This window comes from Temnothorax nylanderi, unplaced genomic scaffold (genome assembly GCF_030848795.1).
Source record: "Temnothorax nylanderi isolate EJ_2023f unplaced genomic scaffold, tnyl_v1.0 TNYL_tig0002_pilon, whole genome shotgun sequence".
Classification (NCBI taxonomy): Eukaryota; Metazoa; Arthropoda; class Insecta; order Hymenoptera; family Formicidae; genus Temnothorax; species Temnothorax nylanderi.
In genome coordinates this window covers 3047816-3071679 of record NW_027249064.1, presented here as the reverse complement: position 1 = coordinate 3071679, position 23864 = coordinate 3047816, and the positions used below count along the sequence as shown (strand labels likewise).

Here is a 23864-nt window from a genome sequence, read left to right as displayed (position 1 = left end):
GATTATAAATATGTGACTATACTGTGATATTAATTAACAATTCTGATTCTTATAATATTCTTATCTCTATCATCTATACACTATTCTTATAGTGTATATATTTTCAATGATCGGAAAGTACTTTAGTCTTGAATATGTATGCGTACGTACATTCCAGTTAATTAACGCATTGAGGCTCTGCGTCGGTAGAAAGGTACTCTCGCCGATATCGAATTAAATAACTTTCCTTCTGGGGAGGGAACTTCGTTATGATTGCGGAAAACTCACGGCGCAAATATAACCGAAAGTGGAATTGCGTACTCCACGGCTGGAAACTTTGGTGTTAAATATCACGCGGGGATGAAGAGGGGATAGTTCCTCGTTCTAACTGGTTGAAGGTAGAGGAAGGTTTATTAACTTTCTGTTTAAATAAATATAAAGGACTGCTCTCCACGGTGTAGGACGGAATTGCCAACGGTAAAGCGCGGACAAATTTATTGAACGCGACTCGCGCTCTTCCCTCCCTGTTTCTGCTTCTCCGGCGGATCTGGCAATGTGCGAAAGTTGATCGCTGGAGTTTCGCTAAATAAGTTCCAAAACGTCTCTGAATATCCGTGCATTTTGCAACATTTTTATTTTATTCGGGCTAAGTCGCTGGTGTACCTCCGGAAGTAGACGTAATTCCAAAGTTTAAAAGTCGGGAAGGGTGTCGTACGTTTCTTTTTATCCTCTTTTTCTTCGTAAGTTTTCCACGTCATAAATACGAACTTTGCTTATATCTTTACGTACGGAAAACGATAATGAATTAAGTAAACATTCTTGCGAACGTTTACTTGCGTAATGATGTTTTAATTCTTTCATTCTTAGCATCGGCAATCCTGAATATTCAAAGCGACGCATTTGGAAAAATAATATCTCTGTTGTTTTAAGAGATATACAATGAGAATTTTATTAAAGGTGAAGTTATTTGACTCGGGGGAAATGATCGTACTAATAGGGGAAAAAATTCGAAAAATCGTACAACTTGGTTGTTAATGTATGTATTTCATTATATTTTGATGGTAGTGGTAAATATTTTTCCATTAATCACGCATTATTTGTTTATTAAATTTTCATCTAATGAATAAATTATCTGTCCAAATCTAAAACGCTGAAAACACCGAACTAACTTTGAACTTATATATTCAGTTTTGTAATATTTGACCGACTGTACGTACTAGTTTTAATTATTCGATGTCAAATATTTTCGTTTAAAAGTATGTTTAAAAGCAGCACACTGAGAAAATAAATTTGTTAATTCCAAGAAATATTTAGTCCGATACGTTCAACTAAACATTTTAGTTAGTTAATTAAACATTAGTTGAATTAATTAATTCTTGATTAAAGAATTGGCTAAATAAATTGAAACAACTAATATTTAGTTAACTAACTAAAATGTTTAATTGAACGTATCCGATTAATTGTAAGTATTTCTCGGGATTAACAATTTTTTTTCTCAGGTCATAAATATAATTAGACGTGTTCTTCGTTGCTTAAATCTGAAAATGGGAGCATCCTGAAATTTTCAAAAGATTCCTAAAACATTTATAATTCCGTAAACAACTTGTGGAAGAGCCTGAGTTTGATCTAAATATATTGAAGGCACTCCGTGTTTCGTTCACAATTTTGTATAGCAACCACTTATAACAAACTTGGGTTTCTCCCATGGTAAATGAAAACTCAGCGCTAAAGGAATTGAAATCTAAGTAAGGGTCGGTCTCTCGCAGCGACGTAACACCCGAGACGTATTTTATCTCGTCCCGGAGAAGTTCCCGAGGCCCGTCGTATCATTGTGCCAAAAACAACTAGTATTAAATGTCCATCCCCGACCGTAGATAAACGCATAACGACGTTTGCTGGCAAGTTATAATGACTTTTACTGTGTCATGAGCACTCGCATCAACGTCAAAGCGAAAGTAAACTTTTATGATTATATTGAAAACCTCTCGGCGATTCTACTTCCGCCACTTACCGTTTATACCCCTCTTGAGGGCTCTGCGAGCACCGTCGGTTTTCCTGCCATCTTATTTTTATTGCGAGTAAGAAGATACCGCTAACAACCAGATTTTGCCGTATACATCGCCGCGACTTGTTAGGCTATAGTTACAGTTAGGGATAATCATGTATCTTTATGCGCAAGTGGAACAATGCGCAAGTGGAGCAGAAGAAACTATAGATATTTGCCGTCGATAAAAAGAGGACAAAACTACAAGATTAACCAACTTTTATTCGTTTTATCAAAAAACAGAAAAGGTAAATGAGAACGCGTCATTTCTGACAAAAGAAAAAAGAAAAACGTACATTATCTAATTGAAAAACTGGAATAAATATTTTTTAATTATTATTTTAAATTATTCATTGCTATATTTAAATATTTTAATTATTATTTATTAATTTTTTAAATACTTTTTTATACGTGTGTATAAAAGTTACGTAAGTATACATTACGAGGTAAATGTTTTATCTTAAATCAGTTTAAATGAGAATAATTAAAAAATGTATTATTAACACAAATATAATAGAATAAAATTATAATATATTTACATTTGTATATTTGTATTTAAAAATTTAAATTAATATATTTTAATTTTTTGCAATAGATTATGAATATCAAATAAGGACAAGCTAAAAATATGTCAAACACACTTTAGAAAACAGGACATCTCGGAAACAACAACACATAGCTCTTAAAATATACAGACCTTCCCATATAACCCAGATTCGTATAACATAACATGACGGAAAAATTTCAATATTATATTTGTTTGTTTCAATGGTTCAAGTGGATATATAATCCACACATGTATAATCTATGTGACTCGTAGAGAACGTATACGTCGTTATACAGGTCTAGTGTATTATTGAAGTTACACTACTGTTTTAACAAGTAGAGTCGGTTATATCGGTTTAGTCTTTGATTTTTACTGTAATTTTTGATTGCTTTTGAAAAATGTTGAGTTAAATTAAAGGACACAATCAATCTTCTTATAATAATCAAATTTTATTATTATACATGGATTGAGTAGTTTTCCTTAACCAGATATAAGAGAGAACGTAAGTATGTGAAAATATATGATGTAGATGTAGATCATTGTTAAATTCGTAGTACCAAATTATACTCAATTTAATCATTTTTAACCATTTCTATAAGTCGCCACTGCTTCTACTCAATATATCGTTAATTTAACTAAATTAATGAAGTTAAAATAATAAAGTTTTGTGTTCAAATAATAAATTTCGACACACATGGTAGTTAAAAATAACAAAATGTTATTTGACTCAAGGTATTGGTTTAAATTTCATATTTTAATATTTAACAATGTAAACTTACAATAAATACTATACTAAATTAATACAATCGTAGCAAGCAAATGCGTTATTCATTCGAGTTTTTCAAGCAAATACTGCACATCTTGGGAAGACAGAGATGAATATCTTGTGAGAATAAAACCCCTGTCTATAATTCAGGTGAACAATTTATACTAACTGTCTCATTGCACTATTGTATGTTGAATAATCATTATACTGTTTAGGCAGTGCCTATAGAAATCGTCACAGAAAGCCGCTATTATATTAACCCAGTTTTGTCGTAAGCATAGCTGAGATTTACATCATATATTTTCACTGCTTTATCTATTACATAACAAAGATTCCCTCGTTTGTATTCCGCATAGGTACGCTATTGTGTTTCACGTTTATCAATTAAAACCATCTTTTTTGAGCAAAGATAATTTTATTAAATTAAATTAAATAATATTAACATAATCTTGATATGTTATAAATCATTTTTGTTCAATATTTTATATTTTTAATTAGCACGTTGAATTTTTTTATTTATACTTTTATAATGTTATAGTTCAAGTTTAAGAACAACAAAGATATTAATTTTGACAAAATTGACTGTTTTAAGAGAACAAAGTATTGTAAAAGTTTGATATATTTTTCTGTGGCAATTTTCACCTTACCTTTTCGTGTAAAATTATTATCTTCTCGGTGGTACCGACATCAATGACGGACCAGCTCATATATCTAATGTTCCGTTACCATGTTGCTCAATGTTTTCGTGAGATGAGACTGTTCAAATATCGTTGAATGACGGCCGAAAATGCGCTTTACGTGATGGTGGACGGTAAGCGACACGTGATGAAACTTATAATTTAACGAGAGACGACACGTTCCCAATACTCGACGACTGCGCGCGTTATTTTCGCCCGCATTTGGTGAACACGGGGAGACGCGCCCTAGTTACGTGTACGGATTTGTGGCAAGAGAGAGAGAGAAAGAGAGAGATAGATGAAGAGAGAAAGCGCGTGTGTGAGTATATCAAAGCTTCAAAGCCAAGAATAACCGTCGTAATCACGTGCTGCCACTTCTGGTAAAACGGTTTTAACTCCGCCAAGCCAAGCCCAGCCGAGCCGCGCCTGAATGAGGGAGATGCGCGTAAACGCGCCGCACGTGTACGTGTGCATGTCCATTCAAACGCCGCATCTCGCTGTCCCTCTCAGACGTGCAGTATTTTACGTACGTACGTACGTACGTACGCGAAATTCCCGGGTAACGAGTATGTAATTTTCAGGACGAGAGACCACCACGGGATGAAATCCGAACTCCGAGCCACCGTGAGTCATTCGTTCGTGTGCGCGGATTCTTCGTGATACGTGCATGTACGTATTACGCAGGATTATAACGCGAGAAAGAAAAATATATTACATACACATACATACACATACACATACATAAAATCGGGATAATTATCGCGGTGGAAAAGCGAGATAAACGCTGAAACTTTATTAACGACCGTTCGTTACGCGCGCGTACGAACTTACGGTTGAACGCTTTAACCTCTCGAACTTCGTAAATACATCCTCGATAAAAGCATGCCGACAACTTGAAAAATTGATTTCGGACGGCCCAGGTGCGCGTGCGGCCCGCGGAACGCTAATATAATAATCGATAACCGCCGAGTAATCCACCAGTGGGTCGCGAAACCGAGACAATGGATCAGTCCGAACCTGCAAATATTTAACGAATTTCGACAGCGTCTGCGTTTGATTTCGTCAGTATCATATATACATACCTATGTTTGGCTTCTTAAATCAAAGCTAAATATTGGATCGTTGCATCGAAATCGTGGATTCTGAAGATATCAGTTTTACGAAACTCTTGTAAAATGAACATTTTGCAACAATTAAGTATTACGAATATATATCTTTTAAACAGCTTGCAAAGTATATTTATTATTCTTTTTTTCTCTCGTCTTACAACTTCCAACTACATAGCTTTTCATCTTAAGAATGTTACTATAACAATGTTGTTATAATAGTCAAGTTGCGTCGAGTCCCTTATTACATACGAAATCGTGAATTCTGAAGATTTCAGTTTTACGAAACGCTCTGGTAAAATGAACATCTTGTAACAATCAAGTAGCGTAAATATAAATTTTTTTAAAAAGCTACGTGAAAAGAACGTAATTTTATGCAAAGTATATTTATTATTCTTTTTTTCCTCGTCTTGGAGCCTGCAATTACATAGCTTTTTATCTTAAAAATATTATTGTAACAATGTTATTATAATAGTCAAGTTGTGTCGAGTCCCTTATTCATTTTTTGATTTTTCAAGTTACACGAAAGCTTTACTGAGTTATATAAGGGCAGGTGCCGTTGTTTGAAATTGATTTCTGTCGCAGCATCGCGATCAGCAGTTTAAGTTTTTAATTTTCTCTCGCTTGTGAAGAAGGGCAGCGAGTAGGATGGCATCCTTGCCAATGCGGACGCACACAGGATTATTGCTCCTCAGCGTTTCTCGGCATTTCCGTTCCCTTCTTCTCCTGCGAGCGGCAGAACGCAGCCCGGGGGGGCTGATTCCCTGAAATTGATTCTCTCTCGTTCTCTCGAACCCACCATCTGTCGGCGGCATCCCCAAACGAAATAATCGACGAGATTAAGGCCTGCGGGACCGTGGTAGCACGGGAGATCGCGCGGCCGCGCTTTCTCCCTGCGACTCTCGCGTTTCTCTCTCTCGTCTTTTCTCAATAAAATCCGGGCACGTTTCGCAAGGATATTGTATCCTCGGACAAGATTCTCTTCTTCTTTTTCGTTCTCGTTTTCCCTTTATACCTGCGGTTGGAACCCCTGGTCCGGCATGAACGTGTAATCACAACAATAATTTCCAGCGCCGTCTTCGCCGATTCTTCTCTCGATGCTCTCCTTCTCTATCTCTCGGCCGCTCGGCCCGTTCTTCTCGAGAGATGTGCGCGCCGTTAGTCGAGGGATTGTCAGGGCTAATCGATTTCTGCCGCGTGTTTTTTTTTTGCCGTGTCGCACAATGCTCTATTCTCGATATCATTTTCATTAGTGATTGCCGCATAGAGCCGGCAGTCACAAATGGGTCGCGACGAAGGCACGTCCTACTTGAGATTTTTATGAAGTGTGACGTCCGTAACGAGGAAATCGATCAACGGTACCGTTCTACTGCATGCGATGTTTTAATTAGATGTTTAATTCACAACTTTTTACGTTATCTATTGTAGAGCGTGCGTATTCACAGGGCATCATAAGAGCACGCGTTACAAAATAGAATTGAGCGAAGCAAGAAGGTCAAGGAACAGTATCCAGCTTTGTGACACGCGATACTTTGATTAGAAGTACAACTTTTTCGTGTTACGTTACATTGTAAAAGCAGCAACGGACAAGGCACGATAGAGAAACATGACCTCCGAAAATAATTCCCTAAGCTGCGCACTACCTTTCCAAATTGGGTAACTCTCTAAACTTTAATTAGATATCCTCTGTGACTTGGAGAAAATAATTATTTAGAGAAATAGTTTTTTATTAAAAATTTTTCGCGAAGTTAACATCCTCGTAAACGCATTTCTTTCTTTTTCTTAATAATATACATACCTATATATACCAAAATTATTAGTATCAAATATTTATACTTAGTTCATGTGTGAAGTTATACTCTAAGGAAAAGAATGATACTCTTCGAGCGCGTTGCGCTGTAGAGTGATAACGTTTATCAGTCAGTTTCGTCATCGCAAAAAGGTTAAAGGTTAAAACTTTTATACAAAACAGTATGTTGAAAACAATGAAGTAGAAAACTGGCATTGGCTTCTGCGATATACATATACATGTATAATCTTAATAAAATTGCAGTCTCTTATATTAAATATTTTATGTCAAATGTCGACAAATTCTGTCGCTAACAGCGCTCGCATGTGAACGTAACGTATTGTATGCACTGTATGTACTGCGGTAACTAAGAAATGAACTTTTAAACCGCAGAACGTTGAACTTTCGATCGTGTCTGCATATGTATGAAAAAAAAAAAGATATATTCAGCATACGCCTGATCAATCAGGTAGATACACAAGTCAAGAAAATTAGTCGTCAGGTTCAGCGGTAATTTAATTTTTCATATGCCATATCTCTGTGGAACAGTCGACCTTAAATTTATCTGTTTGATGTAGAATGACACTTTCGAAATTGAATTATCGAAATTATAGCTGCAAAAACAAGTCTGAGATATTTTTTACTTTTTTATTTAATCAATTTGATGTGAAAAAGTCAGTTTATTATGCCTTTTCTATCAAATTTTAGCTATAATAGACAATGTTGTGCATTTACAAATTTAAAAACCTGCAAAATTGATTAAAATGGGTTATAATCGAGCGTGGATAATTGAATTGACAAAGTGCAATTCTATATTTTACATCAAACCTACTAGATTATTTAAATCACTTTTGCATAACATCATTCAATCAATATGCCATTTCCAAATATGTAACGCAATCACTCTTTCTTTCTCTCTATTTCAAAATGTCGGTGAACAAATTTCCGAGATTGATCGGCGCAAAACGCTCAACTTCAAACCGACACGTTTCGACTTCTCCGTAGAGAATATTTCCGCCCTTCCGATTTAACGGAATCTGTCATCAGTGACAGCTAGTACCTCCCTTTGTGAGCGCGCGCGACAATCAAAAAATTGGCAATCGCGGTTTGGGAAACTACCTCACCGCTTGTCGATCCGCGACAGTCGGCGCGGCGCGCGGCGCAACGGCGCGGCGGTCCACAATAAAAAACGACAGATGAAAATGATTATTTCGCGGTGGTGGATTCATGGCTCGTCCGTTCGGCCAGTGCCGCGACTGCCGCGCGCTATCGCGGCCATAAATACATCCACGAGGCGGAGGATAGTCGTCTGGTGGGTGGTCACTCGACTTTGTAATTTTATCGCTCCGTAAAATGACACGAGATGGAGAGAAGCAGGTACCGCGGGAGAGGAAGCGGGAGGGTGTGAGAGATAACACACGGCGCAGAAGGTATAAAACTAAAACGCTATTACGACATAACTTCCGTAATATCGAGCATAAACACCGGGGGCCGGCGCGGGCGCATGATGCGACCCCGGCTATGCAAGAGCTCGGTTCAGCTAGAGCCCCGAGATGAGATGAGATGAGAGAAGAGGAGAGGAGTGCTGCGCATCCTTAATTCCCGCGACTACGCAAACATTTAGCTGCTCGTAAGTTTGTTGTGCGCGGGGCGTCGAGTTGCGCGTCCGCGCGAACGTATATGAGTTATGCCTTGGGATAACGCTCGACATAAGCGCTACATGTATGTACGTACGTAGGGGGAAACTCGACGTCCAATTGCGCGTACCGTGCCGGCGCGATGTAATATTCAGCTGCAACTGCTGTAACAGTTCACTCGCGAGAGAACCGAGAGCCGCCGAGCGCCGAGCTCTCGAGAGCTCGGGGGTGTATGTGTCGCGCCCCTTCTTTTTCACGGTCGCGTGGAGAAGACAGAAAGATCGACGACGAACACGTGTGTGTACGCCGGAAGCAGAAGAGTGACGAACAGCTTGCTAAGCCTGTCTCTTACATTTTTCACGTTCCAATTTGTGCGCCGGTGTGCATCATATGTGTCCGTTGGTGTCCTTCCAAAGAATTTTACCATTCAAAAGAGAAATGTTTCTACTCGATCTTCTCTCTCTCTCTTTTTCTTTCTGCAAAAAGAATAATTTTATCTATTTTGCACGAAATAATTAAGAGATCGCTACGTCAGACGACTTTATATATTAACTCGTATCAACCATTAAAGTAACTGAAATGTTATATTTATGTAAATGTTATTGAGAATTAAGCTTGAATATTAGAAGAAAGATATTTTATCAATTTTTTAATTTCTTTTAAAACTGTCTACGTTATTTCGGTATTATGTTCGTCCCTCCTACAGTTATTTTTCTCTTTCTCTATTTTCTCTCCCTCTGTCTTTGCGCCGCATTACCGTAATTGCGCACAGTCATCCGTAGTTTCCAACGGGATTATTACGCTGCCCGAGTTTTCTTTCTTTTCCGGAAGTCTCCTACGATCGTTACGCGCGCGTAGCTATGCGTGACGGTTGCTGGACGGTAGACCGCAATAATAGCGGTCACACACGATCATAGATGCCGTTTCTTGATCGAGCGATAGAGCCGGGAATTTAATCGCAATGATAATCTTCTCTTACCATCTAGAAGACCCAACACGTTTAATCGATTCTCGATTTAACAAAGTCAACTATTATAAATTGATCTATTAGAGAGTGCATTTGTCAGTGCACTGTCAGTGATTGCATCAATATAATGTGCAAAATATATTTCTTAATAACACATACAGTATTACTGGTATGCTATTAATCATTAATGCGATTGATTATATTGTAATTATTTATGATTACAAATCTCTCTTTCTCTCTTCCCCCTCCTCCCTTCTCCCAACACACACAAAATTATTAATGCCCTAAAGAGATAAATGATAAAAGAATATGAGATATCTCTGAAAGAAATCATCGTGTGGAGTCAGCTCTCTATTATATATTTTAAGAAATATGCGTATGTTTAAATTAATATGTATTTTATTTGTAATATTTATTTAGCTAAGCACATTTGAGAATCCTTAAAAAGAGAAAATATTTAATTTAATAAGTTATCTGACAAAACCAGAGAAATCTGTTGCATTTTATTTTTTAATTACATAGAATAAAAATATTATTTAGGAAAATATTATTACTGTGTAGTATAATGTTATACAAATTGAATGTAGTATTTATCTGAACTTTTAAAATGGAAACTTACAGTGTCAACCCACTAATAAAATAATATTGTTGTAATAAAATAAAATTATTCCTTCACTTTTTCTCACTGTAATGATTGAGCAGAAAGAGATATAAATATTTTCCGCTGTTACATTTTATAAAGCTCGCATTCATTTCGCGAATATTATTTATTTATAGAATTTTGCGAAAGAGAGAGACAGGTATATTCAGAGTTTTTTTTATAACAATCGTGAATATTTCATAAATTCGTAGTGCAGTGGCGAGTTTTTCCTTTTTTTCACACTCGTACACATGTATATACCATTTGGGGGAAGAATTTTAAGCGGCTTTTTGCACAAAACTGCGGATTTTCATACCATCTTTGAATCTTGGAACGAGCCATTGTCAATCTTGAAATGCAGAGAGCAGACCACGATGGGTGTCAAGGATTTCCTCAGAAAAGCGATTATTCCAGCTAAGCCTAACCGACCTGGGATAAAGAGCCGACACAGATTTTTTCTTGGATGCCGACAACGTGTGTTGAGTCGCATACAATACCTGTCGTAGATCGTTTGTTTCGCGCGACGCGGCGGCGGGACAAGAAAAATATTCGTTAACAAACGGCCGACCTTCGAGCACGAACGATCGCGCGGGATTTGCATGATCATAAGTCTCTCTCGACCAGATCCCTGAAAATTGGGCCGAAATTTATACGCGTCTTGCTCGAATGCCTTTGTCTTTTAGCGTGACGGATAAAAAAGAGTAACTGTTGTGCCCGCCTTAGCGTGCTCTAATCCACACGCGAGGAGGTGGGATAGAGGGGAAACGGCGGGCGTAACTAAGTGGCTCGGAGCATGTTTAGCATTTAACTCTTTATGCAGGATCTCCTTATATACCTTGCACAACATTTTCTTCTTATTTCGCGCTCTAAATTTACCCTTTGAAATACTGCCGTACGGTCAGGATTCACCCTCTATATCATTTCGAACGCGCCATAACACATCATTAACATTAAACACTTAGAAGCATCATATAACGAAGATTTTTGCAACAACTTGGTCGCGAAAGATTAAATTGCGTCTTCTGTCGCTTTTTCCATTCCCTTTTCTTCTTCTCCTCGCACACAACACACGTACGTGAAGCTTCTTCTTGCAAAGTATCGCGCGGTATAATTTTAATTTAAATGAAAAATTATGGACCTGGTAAATTAATGAATGTTAAACACGTCGATGTTGGGTAAACTCGGCCAATTTTGCTTCCTCCCCTAATTGCACCGCTGGGAGGACGTGGAAAGTTTAAATCGTCCGGAGAACAGCGGCACGCAACGCATAACGTAAGAATTGGCGCGCTGCGCGATTACACGGACCCACCTACTGACAGATTGCCTGCGTAGCCCAGCGCGGGCACCTGCTGTTCCATTTTTCCCGCCGATTCGCGCCGGGAACTATCATTTTCTTAACCATACCGAACGATACGCCGGGGATGGAACGTATAGAGATGACCCTCCGCCGAGCATCGATATTTCGGAAACGACGCGACGCGGCGGGCCGACGCTCGATGGTCAATTCATGAGACACGGTGGTGCTTTGCCCTGTGATATTATCGGATAAGAGTGGGGTATGATGCAGAAGAATAGATAGGCAAATAGCAGATGGGCAGAAAAATATCGGTGGTTTACCATCCATTAGGGTAACGTTCCAGTTCCGAGTAACGTTCCATTTCTTCCAAACTGAGCATTTATTTCGAATAAAGAGAAGAGCTTAATGTCTTTTCTTTTTTATTAAGACTGGATTTATTAAGACTTAATATTTTACAAATTAATATTATACGATGTTTCTATTTTTGTAACGTATGTAATGTTTTTGTTTCAGATGTTGGCTTTTTCGCTTTGGTCACTTGGATATTCTCACTCTACTCCGCTTTCCATCACTTCGGTTCGTATTTAACTCTTTAATCTTTTAAGTATTAGTATTATGTTTATACTGTTTTATCGATTTTATTGATATAAAATGCTAAGTTGTCTACTCACGAATCTTATGAAAGTCAGACGCGAATTAAACGTTACAAATAGATCTCAAGATATTTTAGCGTCAAGTATTAATATCGATATTCCGACTTCGATGATGGGCGATAACCGATAGTAGTTCCCGGTGTTAAGCATCGATAGCCAACTCCATGACACGTTCTTCCTTTCCATTCTATCGAGTATCTCCCGTGGGATAGCCGCAAGCTTCTCTCTCGTTGCAGCCCGATTCCCTCCTAAATAATAATGTCTAGACGTCTTTACGTCGTCTTCGCGCGACGAATAGCTCTCGTGGTGAGAATAAAATTGGTCGTTTACGATAAACCCTGATCTCCCCCTGGGTTCCCCAGCGCGCCTTCTTCCTTCCGTGTATCGCCGTTCTCAGAAACAAGCGATTCGTTATTTCTCTGTATGAAATGTGAGGAGAATTTACGGTTTTGTGCGACGACAGAAGCCGATAAAAGTGGCCGGGGGGGGAGTGAAAAGAGGGAGAAGGTGGACTTAAGTAGGTGCCTTTTTCGACGAACTATTTAACGCACGACCGAATAGGCATAAAACGCGAGCGAGGCGGTCAGTAAGGTACTTGACTGTATGTAGGTCCCTAATGGTATTTTAGTACTATTACAGTACTATTGATAAAAAATATGAAATTAAGTTTTTTAAATACATTTTCTATATTAGATATTAAAAGATTATAAAATAATGAACTAGTTCTAAATAGAAACAAATTATATTTCTTATTTAATCTTAAGTAAACTTTAGCAAAATTTTGATTTGAAAATTAGTAAAAAGATATTTTCAATATCGTATGGATTGAAAATAAGAAAGAAGCATCAGATTATATTCTCAGAAATATTTGATATGAAGATTTGGATAACAAAACTATTTTTAGATTAAGTTCAAGCAAACTTTATCGTAATAACAATTTTATTTGAAGCTTGCTGATCAAGAAATGGAAATTTAGAAAATTGGAAAAATAATATCGATAAATGATATCCGATAAATGAAGATGTCTCTCGATATTTTCTCCGTAGAAAACGTAATCAAGAAAGTATCGTAGAATAGAAGGTAGAAACACGGAATACCGATTCTATCTTCGCTTCATAAAATTAGATATTTTATTTTACGACGTCTGCTACATGTTCATAATTCGAATCTTATGTGCGTTTAAATGATACAAACACAGGTGTTATTAACCATCAGCCAAACTTTTAAATTTCTCTGAAAGGAGCCACGATCGTTTCTCGCTGTCTCTACAATATCTGTCCCATCTGATATTCCCCTATCTTCTCCCCTCTAGAATACTCTTTGATAGGTCTGGGACACCCTATATATGCCACATATCCGGAGCGACGGCCGCGTACACGTACAACGTCTGTGCGTTAGAGCCTGCCTTCCGCTTTCTGATTGGCCATCGTGGCTGCCATCGATTTTTCTCATGTGTATGTATCAAGATATGTAAATATGGCTTATGCTATATATGATGCCACGGCATTGTATCGTCGTCTTGGTGCGAGAGAAGATCATGAATTAGAGGCGCGGGGGATAACGTGTTCATCGTTCCGACGAAACCTATTTGTCCAACGCGGCTCGTTTATATTTAAATGAACGGTTGATTTTATATTGTACCACCTTGCGCACCTCTTTCTCCGGGCTTCTCCCGGATGCATCCTGTGGTGCGCTCCCGATATATATCGGATACAAAGAGCGACTACTGGTCCTCGGAATTTTAACGCGGCGAAAGAGAACATTTTCAGTCGCGCGCGAGAATGGACACAGGAGCATTGTAACGCGCTCGAGAGAGAGAGCTATGCTTTTTTTTTGTTAGCTTTTCGATTCGCGATAAAACCCGGAGCCCGGAAAGTCGAGCTAAACATTTAAATATTGAACGGTCATTCTACGTGCCCGTTGGGGAGTAACTATCGCGAGTTATTTTCGAAATTAACTCACGGTTCGCATACAAATCCACTTTGGAAATCGATTTCTTTTATTCCATTTTAAGTAAAATGCAGTTTATTATTGCCGTTGCCCTTTGAACAGTTTGTAATTATTTTACTGTTATTAATTTGTTATTTTAATTATTAAAGAATCGTGTTCAATAGACTTTATTTTAATGAAATTTAAACTGTCGGTGGAAACTTTCCTCTGTATTTCCTCTCGCGGCACCACTATCTGTATAGTCCATTATTTACCCTTTAGTTCGCTCGCAGAGTTGCCACATAAATGAGCAAAGCCAAGCTCGTACTCCAATGTGAGGAGAAAGGTAATTAAAAACGAGTGTAAAAACCGAGGGTGGGTGTATGTAGGTGTTAAAAAATGGCCCTTTACGCCATGTTAAAGAATTGCCGCTCCGCGAAGAGTAAAACGTTCGAATTGACGTGTAGCGTTTCGAGCGTGTTAACACGGTATTGTACCCGCGAATACAATTGTCAAAGACAATTGCGTCGTGGATGAGAACGACGAGGATTGATTTATCGACGACATTACAATTCGAGAAATTATTTGACTCAGGCGTATGCAGGAGTTGTTGGTACGCTGGCGTCGTGGAAGTTGCGTGTCGCGAGATAGATGGGGAATTTATCAGAAGATTCAATTGATAGGAGGCGGGTGTCGTTGATCGGGCTATCAATTTTAAACGCAATCCGCGTAGCGCGATATACATTCGAGAAATCGAATTCGAAACTGCCGACTTTAACCCAATATTTACACCGCCGCCCATTTATTAACGTCTCTTTAAATTGCGCATCCATTATAAATTCCTCTGTGGCAATATTCCCGGTATTTTTCAAGCTAATATCGTTGTGTTTGAGGAATGTTGTTTTAATCACGCAATATGACATATCAAAAATCTTTCAGCTTAATCAAGAATTAAAGTTCTTCGATATAAAATTATGACGATATAAATTTCAAATGCGCAAAACAATATGAGTGCGGACAAAATAATTGTGAATTCAAGTCGAGATGTCTGTATAATTAAAATTATCATTATTGTATAATTATATATATATAGATTATAGAGTAGAAAATAAAGATAAGATTGAAAAATGAAGATTATTTCTGTGAAAACAAGTGAAATCAAGTTCATTTACATATTACAAAAAAGGTATGAAAATGTGATGAATATCCTTGGCACTCGTATTGAATATCCAGTCTATAATTCATGGGAATCCCCGGCAAACGTCCAATGAGCTCGCCGAAAATCCACTACATTAATCAATCTACGCGGTAAAACAAGTGGCGCATTTCACGTTCGTAAAATAAACGTTTATTTTTGCTTCCTCATAGAGGAAGCTTTGTTTTTTTTTATTTTGAGTTACCCCGCTTTTCATGCGTCATAAGTGCTCGAGCGGTTTCTTCGTAACTGCGAAGGTGGTTAATGCAATGTTTATCATCATCTAGGAAATTAATTAACCTTTGAAGTCGAAGATAGCACAGTCTACATTATCGAATCAATCATAGTCCATTACCTCGATAGCGTAACAGTTACATGATGGGTCGTCCGTTGTTGTTAGATTCATTAAGGCTAGGTCTCCACCGTTTTCTTTGCGAAACGTTGTTTGTTTGACAATCAAGCTGTCCACTTTGAACTATCTTGCGTATACAAGTATATTTCAGAATGTTATCACAATAAGGGTTTTGTATCCTTTAACGATCTCGTAATTAACGTTTTTCTTTTGCAAAAATTTAAAGGTCTAACTGCGATAACGGTTAACATAAAGTTTTATAACATATTGATAACTTAAACTGTGCACGCTTAAAAATAAATAATAAATATTTAATCTTTGTTATTTTTTAATTGGTTTTATTTAGACGGAATCTTTTATTTTAACAAAGTTAAGATTTAAATCATTTTCAAAATTAATTACAAAATTATTTAACTTCTTTGAGAAAAAAACTAGATATATATTAAAATTTTATATGAAAAATACATAAAAAATTTAAAATTATTGAAATAATTGTTAACAGTGCATCGTAATATATATTTATGTATGATATATATCCCATTAACAGTAGCATCCATAAGAAAAAATATGATAATACATACAATTGTATTGTTCGTTGAATTGTGTGGGAGACATGCATTTCTACGCTTGGATAGTTGAATAGTAGATTCTTTTTTCAAAGTTAGTGTTGGTGGCTATTCGATGCTTCATTCCCATTTTTTGGGAAAAATGATATCTTGCCAACGATTACTCATCTCCTTCCCTTCCTCTTCCTTTTGTATCTAGAATGCATTCTCGAATCGCGACAAAACATGCATCCCGCTGCGAATGTATATGTTTCGCCCAACAACAGCTTCTTCGATTATGTAAACGGTGCGATAAATTACGCGGGGTGTCTGTCGTCTCAACATGACGCGACGAGAAACGAGATAGATACGCGATTAGCTTCCTCGACTCTTCGCGAGTCTCTTTGCGAATCCCGGGAGGATTTTACGCCTGCGCTCGCCTACATGCAGTTGAATACCGTGAATTAAAGTAAATCTCAAAGTCAATTCTCTTAAAATACATGATTTAAAAATAATCTTTCAACATAAATCTTTTAATCTCAAGAACTTTTAGCATTAACTTAAAAATAACTTTTCCTGATTTAATTAAAATTGTATTATTACAAAGATAGAATTTTATAGAGGTGAAAGAACAAGATCTTATGAGTATTAATTATTATAATTAATACTTAGAAAGAGAGTATTCTTAAAACTTCGAAAAATTAAATTTAGTGCTTTAATTTTGTAGAAACGGGGTTAGATCATTGTTCCACTGAACTCAGTCAGTTATTAATGTTGCAATTAGTTTCGAAAGATCTTCTATTTTAAGTGGATAAACAGTAAGGAGAGGGCAAACAACGTTAATCGCTCTTCTTAACGTAGAGCATCTAGCGCGTTTATTCTAAGAGACAGCGACTATGAGACAAGAGGGTGACGCATGGAGCCGGGCATTGTTCTACCTACTCGAGGTCCGACGACACATTTAGGATGACTAAGCTGGTGCTGTGCATCGGGCACACTTTCACCTGTAGGTCTCCTTTATATTCAGGGAAGACAGCGGACCGAAAGGGGGTGAGAAAGGGAACGGGGAATCCGGATAATCTAAAATATACATCCAGGACGCATCGGGGAACCGCCTGACCACTGACACACACCTAATAACTCTATTTTCATTTTTACAAGTCCTCGAGCGATTCAGTGAGCGTAGAGTTTCGAATTATCACTTTGGATATTACTCAAAGACACACACAGAAATTCTTGAAAGTCTTGAAAATCTTATGAGAGGCATATTAACAAATATAAAAGACTTGAAAACTCTTTGAAAGTCTTGCTAATTTTGGAATATTAAAATCTTTTACAAAACTATTTTTCACAAGCTCGGCATATATAATTTTAAATAAAGTTAATTATATAATATACAGATTAAGTTAAATAAATTTGGAAAGCATCCCGTGATCAAGCATTGCGCCGTCGTTAGATATATATAAATACATATCCGAACAAATTTATTACTATCTCAATTGGACACAAGCATAGGCCACATAAATGTAGGCGAAAATAAGATTTTCTTCAGGCAAAAAGTTCTTCAGGCAAAAAGCCACGGTCTGTCTATATGGTTCAATATAAGTACGGTCAAAGTTACTTAATATTTATTTTGTCATCTAAAGAGTAATTTTTGGAATATGTAATAAGAAAATTATATTGAAAATATGGATATATGAACCCACTGCAATATTCAACGTGTTTATACAAAAATTTTCCTATATTAACTCCAGGAGTTGAATGTATTAACGTTTTAAACTTTCCAAGGATTCCTATCTGTGACTAATATCCGGAATGATTCGTCGTATTTACGAGACGACTTAAGACGCTCGTTAGCCTATCGCCGCGCATGCCGCATACGTAGAAACGACAAGCAAGAAGAAGCGAGCGGAGCCAACCGTAGGTACAGCATCGCGAATGGGTCTTTAATTCGTGTCGAGGGACCATCGATGTCTCGTTCCGACGACCGGACGTCTTTTCTCCTAGCTCGAGGGACCACGCGAGCAAGAAACGCTCGCATCGGCTGAGCAGCACTGAGCGAGCGAGCGAGCGATCGTGATATAGCAAATGTTTGAAATGACTTCTAACAAGGGAAGGATCCCGGCGGGTTATGTACACACGCGGATGCGGCATCTTCTCACATACACGCCCATGTATACCGCGTATCTGTGTGCGCGCGCGCTGGGCACCTTGATTGAGGGACGATGCAAAGGTCCGAAAGGCCAGCGAAAGGGCAGGCCTGGGGAGCAAGAGAGAGAGAGAGACAAAGTTGGACAGGTAGATAGGTAGATGGACAGACAGATAGTAATAGAGAGAAAGAGAGAGATGGGAGGGAAATAAAAGTATGAAGACCGGTAGATATGTCGGCTTTTAATTGCTCTCTTTGATTCTATTTCCTTTTTACGATTCAATAGTCCACTCGAGGATCTACCGCGCGCGGACTTTGACGGTCACGTATCGTGATTAGTATCAAGTGGTCCTCGCACTCGTTCCTAGAGTCAGTCGTGTTTTCATACAAGGACGGTAGATGGGTGGATGGTTGGCGGCAACGGAGCGGTATTAAAAATCCTGCCGCTGGGCTTTATCAAAAGCAAAAGCGCGACGATTCTCGCATGAGCGAGCGATTCGCATCTTATGAGCGAGCCACGTCAAAGTTCAGAAAATTCTCGATACTCCCCTTTGAATCTGTGAGAACGAATAAAATCGTTTCGTTATGACCTGGTTTGCTTTTACATGCGGTCGTGGTTGCATTAAAAATCACGAAAAATCGTTCCTTTAGTTATTTTCCTCTGTTAAAGCTGCCGGTAATGGCACGACAGGGACGACAAGATCTCAGCATTTTTATTCTGTAACATTTTTTCACAAATTTACATATACGATATACAGTGGTATAATAGCGGCATTGTATACAAGTTTGATATGCTAAATTCGTATGTACTAATGCATAGATGCGCTATATTTCAAGAATAATGCACGACACCATTTCTACAAATTGTAAACGGAAAAGAATTTCTCGTTGGAGCAACTATCGATTTTGCAATAAGCTATAAAGTATTTCCGCGACATTACTTACATAAAACTCCAGTTACATAAATTTTTTGGAAACTACTACAGGCTCAAGTATAAGGTACAGCAATTTTTGCAAAGAAACGACGATCCTATAATCATGTCGCCGAATGTAAATCCTAAGTGATAGGCGGAAATATTTAATAAAGAATTACGCTCGGTGAATGTGCACAAAGCGGACGTAGCCTGACCTCCTTAAATTACGTCCGATGCTGATACGGGCTTTTTCCCGTTCTCTGTGACTTCATTAAATTTTGCAGTCGCGGTAAAATGCACGGTACGCCTCTCTCTTTCTCTATCTCTCGGAATGGTCTGTCTATATAGTGACCGAGAGAAAGAGAGAAAGAGTAAGGACGCGCTTGCTGAAGAAGTATTCGAGGAGGACGAAAGTAGGAAACGAATTACGATGGAGTGGCACTACGTCGAATTGATGCGGGATGAGGGAAAACGTAATTATATGCGCAGCATAGTCGACTCGTAGTTATCGGAACAGAGTATCTCTCTCTTTCTCTCTACCTTCCCCTCTCTCTCTCTCTTTCTCTTCTCTCTCAGTATATTCGAGCTCTGTATTATCCCGAGTCTAATCAATTGTCAGCGCGGGTAAACTACCGTTTGCGATTACGCTCGGCGGCGCGATTCGTCAATGAGAATTTTCCGGAGCTCGATTCCTTATATTCTCTCTGTTCCGTTGGAGCTTCTTTAAATTTCACGACGGATCGTGACTATCTCATCTCCAGAAGGATCTCTCCGAGGTATTGGACAGTGCCGTGGCTAGGCGCCGGCGCAACTGTCTCTGCAGAGTTAAAATTTAGGAATGAAAAGTCTCTCTCGAACACGTCGATAACTCAAGGTCTTTGGAATTAGGGTGGATTAAATCAGCAATTTGTAAGACATACCTTAGGTAAGCTTTCACATTTAAATTGGAACTTACAAATTACTGATTTCATCTCCACGTTACTCTCTCTTGCGGACGCTTCGAGTTACCGCGCATATTTGAAATTTGTTGCCTCTAAAATTTTAACATTTCCAACTCAAATCCCTTATCCCTTAAAAAATTTTTAATTATAACAAAGAAAATAATTTTGTTTAATCATTTAGTCTAAAATACCGATTATCCCTTTTAATGCAAAGTCTGACATCGTCGGAAGATTGAATTTGGCGCTGAATTTTGTGCTCTTATTTAATTTCAGCGAGTGCATTGATCCTTTCCATCAGATTCTGTCGCGTATTCACTTTTTTGTACGATATATTTTCTTTCTCTCTTTTTCCATAGCTTTATAACGGATAAAAATTTAACGAGGGAGTATCTGACAATCTCAGGGAGATGTTAGATTAAAGAATTGGTCTTCAATTAAAGAATTAGTGTCTTTCACGTTTAATGGGAAAACAGTCGAGCATTTTGAAATTATAAGTGAAGTGAAATTATTTTCGTTTTTTCATTACAACAATTTTTTAATAAAACATTTTAAAGATTATATTTTTTACGATATGTTTTTTTTTAATTTTTATTCATGAAGCACATTGATATAATATGATTTTAGAACATGTTGCGTATATCATGTATAACTAAAGGGATATTACTATCTAATACCAGAGTAACAAAATGTCAAACTTGAATTGTTCGATCCGCATCGGAATCCCATGAATCCGATGGATTTATGCTGGATGAGGTTCGGTCACTCTTGAATACACAATTTCAAAATTCCGTTCACACCGAGTTCGTTCACACGGGTCTACTCGCTCGCGCTGCATAAACGCACCTCTGCGCTATGCGGAATACGCGAAGAATGAAGTGAAACGTAATCGCACGCTTCGATGCTCGCGGGAAGATTGCTCCGGCGGGAGAGAGAGATAGATGGGGAAAATGCCGGTCGCGGGTTACCCGGTTGCGCTCGTAGAGAGCATTATATCGTAGTGCAAAATTAACGAGAGAGATTAAGTGGCCTCAAGTGAAGCGAAACGTTGTTTCCATAAGCGAGAAGATACACGGAAGACGATATATATATATATATATATATATATATATATATATCGATATATATATCGATATATATATATACATATATATATCGACATATATATATGTATATATATCTTCGATTTACCAATATCTCGAGATATCGGGTCGTTTACCCCTGCACAACATTCGTCAAATCCAACGCGGACGTCACAAATTGGAGCTGGAACAGACATGGACGAACGAGCGGCGTGGAAGCGATGGGGAATCGGTGAAAATACGAGAATGTAGGATTGCGGGATGAAGGCGAAGGATCCCTATGAAACGGGATAGTAAGAGAATTTCAGGAATTTATCGCGCGGCCCGAACTTTCCATAAATTATACTTTCAGATCGATCTTTTCCGCGTATCGAACGAGAACTTGAACCGCACGTCAATTACTCGTATTCTTTTCCCATTGAAAATTACGTTGAAAGAGGGACGGCGGCGGCTCTCCGCTGGTTGCCTTCGTATCGCGCGCTGGATTTAATCATCAATTTCACCGCGACGTTAAAATGTCACTGTTTGCCAAACCGCTGTAATCATTACTGCTACAGCCGCGGTAATTTATTAATTTATTTATGCCAAAGCCAACTACAATTCCAATAATTTATCGATAGCAGGTGCCCGCACCGCTCGATAAATCTTTCCGGTTGCCAATACGCGCGATTTTCGCGCCACTGCAAAATGAAATGCAAGAATCATCGTGTCTAAATCAAGAGGGTAGGTATACGAGACCCTCCCATACGTTTCCGCCCGTACATGTCGTATATTTCACGTCGACACCTCGAAAATCCCTTCCCGACTATTTCGTTTGATATCGCGAATCGTATAGTATATGGCTCTCCCCAGCAAATTTGCAGAACTTGAAAAGATAGCCGCAAGATCGTGGTGTCGATTTTACAATGCGCGACAAATCAGTATGCGCCAAGTAATGGAAATTGTATCGACAACTCGCTCTGAAGTATTTTACGTCTTGTTAACCTCTTGGAAAAGTTTGTAAATTTTTCCAATTACATTTTCGTTCCGTGGCGTTTCCCCTATCGACAAATAGAAATGAAATATAGATTGATAGCCTTTTATGAAGTTAAAAATTAATTATAAATCGTGTTAGAGATGCATTTGAGATATTAGAATTTGAGGTTTGCGATAAGTTCTTGTAAAGTAAACGTAAAGCGCAAATTAAGACTTCAGATCTTCGAGAGTTCTTCAAGAAAGTTTCTTCATTTTCAAGTGACGGCGAATATTGTGAGTAATTACGAAATTCGATTAATGTTATTTTACGATGTCAAAGTTGAGCATGACGTTGCGGAAACATCCCGCGTAATATTATAGTCGAAAAGCTTGGGAAAGAGTTATGGAAACAAACATAAAGAAAATAAAGCTCCAGCATGCAAATTTAATTTCAAAGATGAGAGAGAGAGAGAGAGAGAGAGAGAGAATCGTGTAAATAATGAAAATTTCATGTAATGTAAGTAATGTATTAATCATATGTTTGAATAACGCGCGATTCTGACGAGAAAGCGATAGAGATTCGATGTTTCGTTGGTTTAGAAAAATAACGGGGAACGTAATCATACGGCTGTGCAAAGGTCACCGAGCGGAAGAAAAGGGGTCCACGGGTCAATCCGCCGCCGCGTTTTCTTCATCAGCAACCTCAACGCTAATGCACCGAGAATATACGCGAATGGGGATCGGTAGCGGCGTGCAACGTAAATCTCCCATGTAAATACACATGACTGCGTTAGTTGCCTAGTCGAACGAACACGGTGTGCCTCGAACAGGGTGTCTCGGATTTTCGCATGGCCGGCATATTTCGCATCTACCCGTGCCACCCAGTAGTTTCCCGGTTACTATTTCGTACGCGTAATTATTATACGCGACGGACACTAAAATGTCATAATGAAGCGTAGAAAAGATCGTGGACCTTCCGTTGTCGGGAACGGTCACTGGGTCAGTCCCGATAGTTTAGACATGACGGCGTGAAATATCACGTCGGCCACGGTAATTTTTGAAGGGTCCCAGAGAAACTGAAACAGCATATTGGCACAAAGGGGAGCGACTAAGATCAAAAATAGGTCTGTGTGCCAAATGGGGCGATTATGTCTGTTCCTTTCGGCACATAGACCTATTTTTTTTCTCTTTTTCTTCGAAAAAGGAAGAAAGCATGCAAAATGCCAGAAGCCCCCCATGGGAACACACACGGTGTCTCAAAATTGATGATAAATGGAGCTATGGTTATTTCCTGTCAAATTCAGACCGACGTCTTTTTTTGGCGAAACTGCGAAATTGCAATAATGCGTTGAAAACGAGACCGTCCGCGTCGGGGTGTTAAAAACGAAAATTGAATTTCACATATACTCGGTGTAAAAACTTTCTGCTTTTAAATATTTTAGAAGATATACTATATTATACTTTTAATCCTGAATATGAAATGTTGTAATGTCATTTGCAACTCGCGATATTGCTTTTAACGCTCAGCCAAAACTCTAGCTCAGCACTTTATAATCCTCTAATTAATTCGTCGTTTTAATCGATGTGATTTCCATTTCATCCAGCGTCCCGCCTCGCTCTCTAATGACTCACGGAATCATTATTTTTCCAGTATATCACATCGCGTCGAACGAGCAGGCTTCAACCCGAACTTCAGCCTCTCAA

The 23864-nt window shown here is 38.3% G+C and overlaps 1 protein-coding gene across 4 annotated transcripts in view; it reads left to right on the top strand.

Annotated features, from left to right (window-relative positions):
• Positions 1-23864, top strand: part of LOC139769436 (uncharacterized) — a 126252-nt gene that overhangs the window by 35970 nt on the left and 66418 nt on the right. For 3 of the 4 annotated variants that reach the window (XM_071700518.1, XM_071700488.1, XM_071700499.1), the window contains exon 2: positions 11963-12025. The gene's annotated coding sequence lies outside the window, so the exon portion shown is untranslated. Of the gene's footprint in view, positions 1-4594; positions 4683-11962; positions 12026-23864 lie in introns of all 4 variants that reach the window. The other variant, XM_071700509.1, reaches the window with a different exon arrangement.